Source organism: Xiphophorus hellerii, chromosome 22, assembly GCF_003331165.1.
Source record: "Xiphophorus hellerii strain 12219 chromosome 22, Xiphophorus_hellerii-4.1, whole genome shotgun sequence".
Lineage (NCBI taxonomy): Eukaryota > Metazoa > Chordata > Actinopteri > Cyprinodontiformes > Poeciliidae > Xiphophorus > Xiphophorus hellerii.
In genome coordinates, this window is record NC_045693.1 from 16,606,788 (window position 1) to 16,614,814 (window position 8,027).

An 8,027-nucleotide genomic window follows, 5' to 3' on the forward strand; every position below is an offset into this window, starting at 1 on the left:
AGGAAGGGCACTTCATATAAGCTTAAAAATATAGGTTACAGTATCTCCTAAAATGATGCAAGCCCCACTGCAGATTGGGTTTACGTACATGCAAAATTCAGAATTATTCGTGTACAGATCAGGTGTGGTCAAAAACGTTCAACTGATTGAAAAAGATCTGCGTGGGCGTGCTGTGGTGGCGTAGGGGATAGCACAACCCACGTTTGGAGGCCTTGAGTCCTTGACGCGGCCGTCGCGGGTTCGATGCCCGGACCCGGCGACATTTGCCACATGTCCTCCCCCCTCTCCTTCCCTCTTTCCTGTCAGCCTACTTTCATATAAGGGACACTAGAGCCCACAAAAAGACCCCCTGGAGGGGAGGAAAAAAAAATCTGCATAAAACTTTAAAGTTTAAACTTCCACAATCACGCACATACTTAGTACTGAAGAGCGTTATGCCTTTTGACCAAAGGCCACATGAAGGAAGTATTTGTTTTAGGATTCCATGTCTTCAGTGAAGCATGGTGGTGGCTTAGTGATACTCTGGTGTTGTTCTACTTCCTCTGGCTCTGGGAACCTTCAGTGGGAGAGATAGAATCATTCAAGCATCAGGAACCCCAGGGAGGAATCTGTGTGTTTGAGAGGAAGTTGTGCTTGGACCTTGAAGCAACAAAGCTTGGTTTTAGAGGACACCTTGGAAGGTACTAGAATGACCATCTTAGTTGCCTGACTTAAATTCTATTTAAAATCCCTGATGGGATTTGAAAACTGTGGTTGTAGCATGAGGAGTGAGTTGATATTCTTCAGCACCACTGCCAGAAACTGCTGTCTGTTCTGAACCGCATTTGCTGCAGGGCATGACAGCAAAATGACTCAAAGTACTGAAGATGCTTGACATGAAGATTTAAAAAATATTTAAACTGCAGCAGTCATTAAAGGTGTATTTTTGTGCCTGATTTGGGGAAGCAACTTAAATTAGCAATATATTTTGTGATGAGCTGTTTGGTTGTTTATTGCACAAATATTCCATTGTACCTCTGGCTGGTTAGGCTTTTAGAGACCCTCCTGGACCCTCACCCAACTTTCCATCAACTCTGGCCAACTTTCCTGAGTTGCCTCTTGGTTCCTCTGTGGTTGCGTAACTCTCTCCTTTCCCAGCCTGTACGTTTAGGTAGATCACCATATCTTGGTAGGTTGTAGTTCTTCCATACCCTGCCCCTTTTCTTTTAAAGGATTTAACAAATTCCTGCTTAGGGAGTTGCATGACATAATTGCATTAGACCATGAAGTAAACATGCTTAGCAGGTACATCATATCAACCAGTAAACTCTGCCATCCAATAATGGATCAGTCTGGGTGTCACATCTTCCAAACTTGCATACAAAGTGGCATTTACATTCCTCTGACCAAAATGTCATCAATGCTTACAGTACTCGTTGAGTTTTATTTATGAATTAAATAAATGTGAAATGAAATCGATGCAGCTCATAATTTTTTCAAGAACATTAGGAGGGCATTGACAAGCCCAAGGGTCCTTCAAAGAGAAGCCATTTCTTTCCTTTTTTAATCAACAAATGTATACTATAGGAAATGCATCACATTGCTTTTAAATTGCCAGCATTAATGGGGTAAAGTCTAAATGGTATTGTTTTAGAAACAGAAAGGTTTGATATAATCCATTGTGAAAAACCGTCAGATCGTATTAGAATTTGTTCTAAGGATGTAAAAAGGTTGTGTTTAAGCTGCATAAAGCACTTGGCTGCCTGCACATTTGCACATTCCTCCACTCATTGGTATTCCTCTTCATAACATTCTCCTCATCAAGCAAGCCGAGTAGCTTCGATTAATGGCAACAGTGAGAGCAATCTCCTTGTGAGTCATTAAACAGGACTGGGATGAATAAAAAGGAAGATTTGCTCAGATTGCAATTTAGATCCCATAATATGTTCTTTTGCTGGACACATATATAATTCATGGTGTTGTTAGTGATGCTCAGCATAACTAAAAGAAAGAAAAGTTAAATTACCAATCAAGAATATTACAGTTCGATGTTTGAATAATTAATGCTCCTTGTTTGAGTGTGAGATAAGATATTTTCTCATAAATTTTAATCATTTCTCAAATAGTTAGTGTGTAGACCACCTTGTTAGAGCTTTATGAATGATCCAGTCTCCTGAAATCAAACTGTTAAATTAATGGCACATACCAAACCTCAGAAAGAGAAAAATACCGGTGGAACGTGAAAATTCCGTTTCAAATATATGTCTTACCTAATACACAAATTATTTGACTATCACTAACAGAGACGTGTAAAAAGCCTAAAATAAGGGCCAATTTTATTGGATTAGACTAAACTGAAACATTTAGAAAAGTCCCATGTTTAATTTGAGCAGTGAATGAAAAAGAAACTGCTGTTTAACAAAAGTAAATTTTAACTCCCCCCACACAAACTGTCAATAGTTTGTACAGCCTGGCTTTTGCTAATAGGAGACAGCACATATTTCTGTAATGTTTTTACAAGATTGGAACACAAAAAGAGACCTATGACCTTTGACAGTTGCAGGACTTGAGACTCTGCGGTGCACCTTCCAGTAGGACAACGACACTAAAGGTAGAAACAGATTAACAAGGCAACAATTTAGATTAAAGATTCCTGCACTTTCAATTGTGAGACTATGGTCTTGAGCTGGAAAAGGATTGAGTGTGCTGCCAGGGAGCAGGATTGAGTGCCAGGGCAAGTGGAGGAGTTTAAGTAACTCAGGGTCTTGTTCGCAAATGAGGGAAAATGGAGAAGGAGATTGATAGGTGGACTGGTGCAGCATTTGCAGTGACAGCCATTGCATCACTGTTTCTGTAGTTTCTGCTTTGTGGTTCTATATGTATGAAGAGCTGAGCTGAAAAATGAAGCTCTTGATTTTCCAGTGAATCTATGTTCCCTAACTTCATCTACAGTCACAACTCTGGACAGTGACCAACAGAACAAGATTACAAATACATCGGCCGAATTGAGTTTCCTCTACAGAGTGTCATGGACTCATCCTTACAGACAGCGTGAGAAGCTCTGTCATTCAGGAGGGTCTAGTAGAACTGCTACTTCTGCACATCCAGAGGAACTAGTTCAGGAATCTGGTTAGGACGGCTTCCTGCTGAGGTATTCCAGGTTCCACTACGATGAAATACAAAGAAAGATCCAGGAGACACTGGAGGGTCTGTGCTTCTCCACTGACCTGGGATTTCCACAGAGGATCTCACCCAAGTAGCTGAGGAGAGAAAAGATTGGCTGCTGGTTCCCCAACCAACTGATTAAGCAGAAGAAGTAGAATAGATAGATGGACAGATGGATGGACCGATGGATAGAATGTAGATTAAAGCATATCCATACTCTATAATGGCCCAAACCAAGTTCAAACATAAATCCAACTGGACTTAGGTTTGGGTATATTTAAAATATATGTTTAAAGTTGCTCTCCATCCAGCCTGAAGGTGGTTCTGTAGAATATTGACTCAAAGTTGCTGAATACAAACGTACACTTCACTTTTCAGATTTTCATTTGTGAACAATTTCTAAACCCTTTATGATTGCACTTCCCCTTTGTATGTGCTACGTATTATTGGTTTGTTATATAACATTCTAAGAAATGTGGAAAGGGGTCTGAATGCTTTTGTAAGGTGCTGTACCTGTACGCCATCATGCTATTTATTTTTGAAGATGACCTGATTTTAGAACCTGTGATCCAAATGGGACTGAGCCTGTTAAAACCCATCTCTAGAACATATGTTCTCCCTTCTAACACATTACCTCAGATTGGTTCTATCAACCACCCTCCCTATAAATGTGTGCGAACAGGGGCCATGAGGTGATTGTCATTACTACTGCTCATTTACAAGGTAAGGGGTGATTAAATGTGACAGTTGTGGAATTAGCTTTGTGTTGGCTCTCTGTCACTTTCATCATAAACGGCTGCATGGTGGGAGAGGCTATGATTAAAAGGATACATAATTCTCCCTTGCACATTAAAGACTCCCTTACCCACTTTTTGTCTTCCATACATACTGCAGAGCACTCAAAGGCCTCACTGCGCTTTGCACCAAGCTGCCGCAGGGACAAACCTCCACATTCCTGCTGCCTTTTTCTCTAAGCTGATTGCTGATGTGATTGATAAAATGGATGAAAGCATCCAGGTGGAAAGCCAATCATATAGAGATACCCCGTATTGCTTTTTCATTATAACCCACCTACATGAAATGGATGTTGCAGACGGTGTAACTGAGCCGAGGCCATGTTTCTTCACTCTCACTCCGGAGTGTTATCTTCTGCTCCGAGCTGCCTGCTCCTTTATTGAGCAGTGTTAAAATCAATAGGCTCTGACCTTACCTCTGTCAGAGGCTTTGTTGGAGACCCCCAACCCACAGAGCAGGACAGTGTGTCTCCCACTGCCTGAACTCAACCTCTAGTTGTACTAAAGAGAGCTACTGGGCATCAGTTGAGCATTTGTGGAGATTCTGATTCTAGTCAGTATCAGATAGACCCAATCAAGCATTGATGATATTCTGTTTATTGGTGGTCCTCTGGTGAAAACCCTGAAATGAGCACGTGTGTCACCACATCTCTGGTAACTATTCAACTTTCCGCTATGTTAATGCTTACTGTTGTATGAGTTTTGAAGTATTTTTGCAAACCCTGACTTTGATTTGCCACATCTGAGAATATAAGAAGTCCAAATGTTTTTAACTGAATAATTGCAAAGCAAATCTTTACCGATTGCTTCAATGCAAAGATTTTCAGATATTTTGAGTTTTTATTACAATAAGGAGGAGATGAAGAATGAATGTTGACCCAGAATGACAAAACTCCTAAAAACAAATTTTAAGGCATTGCTATATTTGTTCATCACTATATTGCCATTTAATGCATATATAAAACTACAACTTAAAGCATATTTTTTTTCTAAAAGTTACTCAAATAAGTGTAACTGGGTAAATATAACTACTAACTACCCACCACCATAATTTAGTCCAAACACAGCTGGCAAAAGTCAGGATTTTTTATGTATTTTCTGGCTGTTGATAGAAATTACAGAACGCACAGTACGTCTCAACACAAATGTAATGAAAGTTTGTGAAACAAATTCAAAATCAGAATCTCTAGTTATCTGTTCTAGGATTTAAAATACACTCTCTGTTCTTCTACTTCCACCATTTCAATCTAAATTTAGCATTTGGTATTGCCTATGCAACGTACTACTTCATTAACCTTTGGAATTCAAATGAATCTTACAGGATAAAATAAGAAAATGTGCCCCGTTACGTAAAGGATTTTCTATTAATATCCAGAATTTGCATGCAAAAAAAAGTGAAAACTAGTAGTGTTTATCGTCCTGGTAACTGTTAATTTTACAGATTAACTCTTTAACAACTTTGTCATAGCCCATTCACTCTTTGCAGCTTTTCTAGTGGATAACAAGCGTGTACTTCTGTAAAAAACCTGGAGAAACTGGATCAGTGTCTGATGTTATGAGAGGAAGGTTGGACCCTTGAGAGAGCAGTTTCTCCCTGTGTCAGTACTTCGAGTTGTGTGGCTGGATCAGACCGCGTGTTGAGAAGCACATTAATAATTAAGGAGAACCTAGAATATAAGCTCTTCCCTGTTGTGCAGGCAGCTGCACCGGGATATAAAAAGAGCAAGGAGGGACAGAATGGTAAGATTGGTAAGACGTGTTTATGAAATATGGATTCCAAGATGGGAGATGTCCAGCAAAGCTGACAAAGAAAAATATTGTTTTCTTAATGCTTTAAAAATGGACTCAGACCATCATCTGGTTTTGCAAAATCTGCAGGACAGGCAGAAAAACCCATGTTTACTGTGTTCTATCCAAAGAAAATATAGTTTCAGTCACTAATGTTTTTGTCTATAGAGCCAAGCAGAAAGATTCACAGCCTCACATTTTTAGATTATAACCACAAACCTGATAGATCAGCCCAAATTGTGACATGAAAGAAAAAGGATACGTGGTTTCCAGGCTCCTTTTAAACAAACAAATCTGAAAAAAATGTATCAGATGTGCTCTCATCCCCAACAGGGGTCATCACTCCAAAAACACAAGCCTCAGAGTGAAACATGGTGATGGCAGCATCTTGCTGTGGGAACGCTTTCTTCATCAGTGGCAGGGAATCCTGTCAGAGTGAATGGGGAAATGGGTGGAGCTAAAATGGAGTAAATAAGAGGCTGCAAAACACTTGAGACTGAGACATAAATATATGAGATGGACTACACTGGAATAGTTTAGTTCAACATATATTCGAGAATGGTGCAGTCTAAGTGCAGAGCTTCCACCCAATCTGACTGAACTTGCGTTATTCACACAAACACAAACAAGCAAAAGTTCCAGTCTCTAGATCTGCAAAGCTGGTAGAGACATACCCCAAAGGACCTGCAACTGTCATTGCAGCAAAAGGTGTTTGAGAAGTATTGATTCAAGGGGCATTGATACAAATGCTTGACACACTTTTTAGATTATTTGTTGTAAAAAAATAAAATAAAATACAACCAAAGAAGAAAGCCAAGTATCATTTTCCTTCCACTTTGCAGTTAAGTGCTGTTTTTGTGTTGCTCTATCGCATGCAATCTGAACAAAATAAACCAAAGCATGTGCTTTTAAAGTGACAAATTGATGCCTTTGGAAGGCTCTTCATTTCTGCAAGAAGAATAGCTATGATACAAATGTCCGGTGAGGTTTATTTCCAGCAAGGTGCAACCAAAAAGGCAAGAAATCATGCTAGAGATGAAACCTGATCAAAGTAAAAGACAGGGAGCTGTGCTAGGATAGTGGTATTGTCACAGTGGGGTTTAAGTGGGGTATCAGAACAGTCACTGAACAAACAGCATGTTGCACCTGGCTGCTTTGAGTTGTAGCTGCTTTTGCACGTGTTTTGTGCCCTCAGGAAAAATAAAATAAAATAGAGAAAGAAGCTGGAGCATGTGGAATGTGAACTTGTGCCATCATGAATATTTCCTCAGTACTACAGAGGTCTTAAGGCACTCAGATAGTCTTTGACATTGGTTATATTAACTCAAAATGAGTGCATTGTGAGCTGCTTGAGTTGCTTGATACCAAATGTTACATGCTCGGCTGAGCAAACTACTGCAAGATTTTCATCGGCCTCTGCTGCGGCACGGGCTGTGATATTAAGATTTAACATTTCTGCTGACAAGGATTGGAGGAAGAGGCTGCTTTGTATTCCCTCTAGCCCGACTGAAAACCATCCAGCATCATACAAACTAGTGGGGGAGAGTAGCATGCCATCAACGGGGCCGACTGGCCTGACTGGCTCCGCCGTTCAGCTTCAAAGACCCGCCTGCAGGCATCGTTTCTAATATTGTCTCAGAGTCTGTTTTTCACAGAAGTACTGATGCATGACTGGCCTGAAAGAAGCAGAGGGGAAACATCAAAAGTGCTTTTGAAGTGTTGGGGGCTTCGTCAGACCACCACTAAATGTTTCCACCTGAGTCCTGATTGGTATACAGCGCAAGCAGAAAGAGATGAACAGTCTCGCTGGGATTGTTGTTGCACCCAGATAAAAACTCAAATTGCGGCTAAACATAAGGATTGTGCTTTTTATTCTTGGACTAGCAGGATTAAAAGCAGAGCTTCAGGACAAACAGCTGTGTGTGCCTGTGTCCCATTCATGTCTGGGATGGTATTATACAGAGCTAAACCACTGGATCAGAGTGGCAGGTGACGATCTAAAACTCCATCGTCAATTTTCAGTTTACATGGGCAAAACATTATGCTATCCAGACGACTGGTGTCACAAGCAGAGTAGATGTGGAGCATCTATGCTACTGTTATAGGTGGAAACAGTGTAGATGGGAGTACTGCATGGAAAATAACATTTTTATGTTTTATGAGTTCTTGACATTGACTTATCTCATGATTGATTTTGTTAGCATGATGATTTTAAGATTAGACTGGTTCAAATAACCAGCTTTTATGCATTTATTCTGTGTTCTTTGCAGTTTGGAAACTCTGGAGAAAGACAGTCAGTAT